Raw genomic sequence first — 5,822 nt, 5'->3', positions numbered from 1 at the left:
TGTTTGGATTTATTTGATTTCACACTGTGCTCACAAACACTTCCACAGTTCTGCAGCAGGCATCTCTTACGTTTTACATTTTCACAGTTTCATCATGCAGCTATTTTCTGACCGCTTCTGGTTCTTCAGTCTGAGCAGTTGTCAGGATATTTTTTCTTGATCATAGAGGCTCTCGGCTGAGTATCTGGCCTGCATCCTGAGTGTAGCAAGACTTTCCTCCTGGGGAACCCATAATGATGACAGATACTGGATCTCCTAAAGCGCCTCATTTACCTTTGATTTCATCTCAGTTTTTAGTGTTGCATAAAAAAAACAGTCCCGGATATTTTTCTTGTCTTCTTATTTACATCCTGTACTTGTCCAGATGCAATCACAAGATGGCAGCATAGGCAAGCTCACATCTGTATCTACATCTCCACCAAATACACCAGAACAAAATCTCCATTGTTCCCAGTGAAGATTAACTACACCATCGACAACACAAGGAAGCCCGCAGAGCGTAGAAACCAGAGGCATCAACTTCCATTGTGTGTGTAATTAATCCTATTGGATCAGAGATGGAACACAAGTGGTTTCTGTGCTGGCATCCTCATGGGGGGGAGGGAGACCCTGCTGAGGCACAAATTAAGCAGAAACGAGGGTGGTTCAGCCTCTTGCTTGTCTGTTCCTGTGCATATGTGTGTGTAACCGCTCGTGCCTCCACCATGACCCCGCGTGTGTGCATTTTGCATGTCCTCTGCATGTTCTGCGGGCCTCAGTCCCACAGTGAGTCAGCCACCCAGCCTCCACACTCCACCAGCACCATTCTTCACAGAGAGGAGCCTATAATTAGGTGCTAATTTTCTCTGGTTCCACTGTGACATGATGCTGGGGGCCATGGTGAGGCAAGACAGAGCGAGCGGGTGCATCTGATGAACAGTGGCGAGCGCCTCGACTCCGGACCATCTGGCCAAGTGGCTGGCGATGCCCGCTTCTGTCTGTGCTGACGTTCGGACCAGGGCATGGCCCACCCACGTCAGTCTGTCCTCCTCATCCTGCTCCTCCGGACCGGGACCCAGGCGTCTGTCCACCACAACATGTTTATCTCGAGTGGCTGCCAAGTGAATCGTGGAGGATACAGCTCCTCCCCGTGCAGACAGCAGCGATCAAGCAAACAAGCAGAGAGAAAAAGAGAGAGAGAGAGAGAGAGGGGTTGATGGAGAAGAGGAGGGAGGATAGGGCAAAGAGAGTGGTAGATGGATTAGAGGAAGAGAATGGGATTAAAAGAATCCAGATGGAAGAATAGGAGACAGACAGGCTCGCAGACGCACACAACAACACAGACACAGACATGCAAAAGTACATTTAAGACAACCTAAAGACACAGACTGCGCAATCACTGCCCCAAATTCATTTAGTACAGGCTAATGTAGTGTATAACTTAACCTTCAAAAACCCGTCATTAATGCTGGACTTAGTGAAACGCATGATGAGCTATTAATTCTGTTCTGCATGGAGACGCTTTTCTCTCTCATGCATCTCTCTCATCCCTCTCTCTGTCTTTCTCTCACTGTCTGTCTCTATCTCACACACACACACTAAGAAATCTGGATTATGTTAAGAGTAAAATTGTGTAAAGGCATGCCCCCAAAAGCTTTTGAAGTTGGTGCTCTCAGGGCAAAAATCTCATTCTCTTGCTTGCCCCTATCATGCTGACTCCTGCTCTCTTCTCTCTCTCCATCTATTCTGATCCAGCCTCTCCCTCTCTCCCTCCCTCCCTCCCTCCCTCCATCGCTTCCCCCAATTTAATTTTTCCTCCCTCTCTTTAAATTCCAATCAATCTAAGCTTCTGCAGATCCAGTGGTTTATTTCTCGTCTCGCTTCCTCTGTCACCACAAGCCTTGTCCCTGGGCCTGCTTTTTCTACCTTTGACCCTTTTCTGTCAATGCAGTCGGGCTCTTCAGCTCAAATTGAAATCCCTATAGATTGGGTCGCAAGACATTGACATCTCTTGAAGCAGATAAAAAAAGGAAAACTTTCATGGCTGAGCAAACAGACAAACAAACAGCTAAGCGAATGTTTGCACAAACAAATGGTTGCCCGGCTGGGTTAATGAATGGACATGTAGAGAGCCGGATTGTAGTAAGAATTCATCCATTCAATTTTCATCCAAGCCCGAAGGCTCTGGTATGTAATTGCTTCATGCATAGTTGATACACTGCATAATCAACCAAATACACTAGATTTGCTCTGTGTTTATGTAGAAAGCTGCACTCAGCAGGCCACTGGCAAAGTTAGGATTTGGGTACCTGGTAATGGAAAAGCTCATTCATATCTGAGTGCTCATCTCAGATACACATGGGACCAGTGAAAGGTATGCTGTCCTATAGTTGAATCAGTACCATGTTGTGTTTTATTCATATAGAAGAAAAATGAAAAATTCATAACAGTGTTGTTACTGTGCTTTCTTCTGTGTCTTGTACCCCTCATGTACACAAATCCCGATTAAAAATCAGACGGACTATGGCCGAAAATTGCTTCCCTTTGTGTGGGAGTGTAAAAACAATGCAAATGGATAGAAGGAGTTCCCACTGGGCGTCAGCAGATTGTGTTCATGCAGCATGCAAATGCATTAGGCATGAAGCTGGTCCAACCTACCTCAACCCACTCGCTGAACATGCCGCACCATAGAGAGGGATGGATCTGTGCTGATAGAATCCTCGGACAAGAGATGCATGCCAAAGACCTCCCACCCCAAGACAGCATTTTCAACATGGACAACAAAGAGCAAGCTCACATATCAAGGATCACACACATTTCTCCAGCAGATAAATAGATATACAGACCTTAAAGCTTGACCAGCCATTCATACTCACAGGCTCACAGCCTGGTAGCATCACACACATGAAAAGAAACAGCATGATACGAAATGGTTTGGCTCCGTGAGGTGTGTGAACAGCAACAGCCTGAGGCAGGAAAAATGACAGCAAGGAAAGCCGTTTTTTGTATGAGGAAGGTGCGTTCACACTTCTTTTGTGGAGCAGCAGGGACATGTCAGGGGCAAAGTCCCCATGTCTCCATCTCTAATTGGAGCGTATCCCTCTGCCCTGTCCCTATCACACTATGGTAGAGGCAGGATGCTGTGCTAATGGATAGCCCCCCTGTGGAGTGCTTGTCCTTGATGTGCTGGGTTGACGGCAGCCCATGCTGAGGGTAGACTGCAGATTAGAGGCAAATCAGAAGATTTGTTTGTCCTCTTTGAGCGGGCGGGACATTCAAGGAGAGAGACCAGCCATGTGCCGTGATGGAGAGGGTTGGACCGCTACGACAGATGTGTGTGTTAGTGTGACTGATGCGTTCTGGGTGAGCAGGCAGAGCTGGGTCAGAGACACCTGGAGAACGAACATAAGCCTGTCCAAGAAATGCCTGGGCATACTGATGCTGCGTTTGTTTCGATCAATGTCCAAAAGGCAAACAACGGAGCCAAAGGTAGCTTTTGTGAGAACACCCTTTGGTGAAGATTTAGGGCGAGATAACGATGTTGTAATTACCTGTGCTAAATTAGAACTGTGGATGCTCAATGAGCTATAAACAAGGTTGCTCTGGTCCCCTTGGGGTAATTGTTTCAAAAGCCTGCAACAGTCTGGTCCAGTGATGGTGAAATTGGAAAGGGTGGTATCCTGTAATTTCTCAGACCACTGAAGCATGTCCTGTGTGTGGGCTGAAACTCAGGCTGATTTGAAATGGAAGCATAACTTTTTGTTCCCTCTTACAGTAAGCGTCAAAGTCATTGGTCTCAATCAGCTTTTAACCTAGAGATGATAGGGGCCTGTGGGTCATTGGGCACCACCTGGACTGCTTTTTACATTTCAGTGAGTATGCCAATTCCCATTACAGAATATTTCATTGGTCAAGGCCACAAAGCTTCTGTGAAATGCTGCAGTAGAGTGTGTGCACAGGTGGTTAAATCTGTGTTCCACGGAGCAGAAGTGGCTTGGAAGAAGAGAAATACAACCTATTTGATGCTCCTTGCAGATGGGCCGTCTGTTAATATTAGCATAATGGAATTCCAAGCACACTCACAGAAATTCACTAATTCATCACAGCATCGGGCCAAGCTAAATAATGCTGTGGCCCTTGAGCTTTGAAAGGGCAACGTGATTCCAAACATTAGAGCAGACTGACTGTGTACAGCCTAAACAAGTGGCGGACTTAATTGTTGAATGTTAATATAGGCGGGCAGCAGCGCAGTGTGAGACCTTGTGTCCGTCATGCAGGCTTGACCATAGCAAAGCTGCGAGCTCATGGGTTATCTCTCTGATCTTGCTGGCTTGCTCCTCAGCCCACATCACACCATGTAGCTGAAATTCGCAACCACAGTCTTGCGGCTGTGATCTCCCTCCGATTTACAACCCTTGTTTGCATTTTGTCCTTTGTATCTGGCTGACGAGCAGGGATCACTTTAATGCACCAGCCAGAGCTAGTTTTATCAAAGTTTGATTATAACACAGTCGGCTTCCTTTGAGCGTACCAACCGAACACTGGGCTGTCTGCGAGACTGAAAGATGAGAGGAATTACAATAAATGTGCCACAGCAAACTGATGCAGGCAATGCCACTTTTGACTGTGAAAAAATATAATACAGTGCATCACTGCGGTGCGCAAAAGTCACAAAGTAGGTATACATTAGAACGCCCACACAGATGGACACGCACACATGCATGCACAGGAAAGTACACACACAAATTGTTTCATCAGGATCACTTCTAAATGCGTGCGTTGCAGGTACTCTGTCTAATCCACGTAGCCCAGCCATGATTAATAATGCGTTGCTTACATTATTTAGAATCTTTAAACTAGATGCCTCTTTATTAACATGCATATTACATTATCGTGTAGGTTGGGGCCACATTAGTGTCATGTACAACCATCAGAGTCTCTGTGAATTTAATTAAGGACGTTGCCTTTCGTGTGTCTGTGTGTGTGTGTCTGCTGCAGGCTGCTCATGAAAACATCATGTCTTGGAATGTCATTGAATATTACATCAGACATCCCACATCATGTCTATCAGATACATACAGCAGATTTGTCATTACTCAAAAACGGAAAGATGAAGGTAGAGGGATGGAAAGAGTGGCCTACTGTGGGACAAATCTGGTGACAGAAGTGCTCACGACAGTGATCTTCACAGGAAAAAAATCCCTAATCTTTTAATGAAAGTAAGCTGTATTCCATATCTAGGATACTGTAATTACTGCATTAAATACCACATGGTGACATTTACATAGAAGATAGGGGATGATGCTGAGCCTATGAAATACAGTAAAGGCACAGCGTATACCTCTGAGCCATTCAACTGCAGATATTTTTCACATGCAGTTGTTGATTTCAGCTGAATTAAGTGCGATAACAGTTTTTCTGCCCTGTTTACACACATTACTGATGTAAAAATGTTTACATCAGTAATGTCATATATTTAACCCTGACCCTTAACCCTAATCCTCAAGCCTTATCCATCAGAAAACACTTACAACTTCAGCTGTTTTCTACTGGCAGCCAGTGCATGACAAGACTAAGCAAGGAGTCGTTGCAGGTGTAATTACTGTCTTTTAAAATTTCATGACAAGCTTAATAGAATTATGTGCTTTAAGAGCTTAAAAAGTTACATGGATCAGATGGCCATATCTAGCAGAAAAGGAGTAACAATTATCAGCAGATTCTGCAGTTCCCCTCATTTCTATGGACCATTTGGATGTCTTTTAGAACATCACTTTGGCTTTGCAGCCCACAAATACACTGTTGTCTTGAAAGTCTTTTACATTGAAGGTAAAATCTGTGATTCT

The sequence above is a fragment of the Acanthochromis polyacanthus genome, chromosome 8 (assembly GCF_021347895.1).
Source record: "Acanthochromis polyacanthus isolate Apoly-LR-REF ecotype Palm Island chromosome 8, KAUST_Apoly_ChrSc, whole genome shotgun sequence".
Taxonomy (NCBI): domain Eukaryota; kingdom Metazoa; phylum Chordata; class Actinopteri; family Pomacentridae; genus Acanthochromis; species Acanthochromis polyacanthus.
This window is presented reverse-complemented; position numbering follows the sequence as displayed.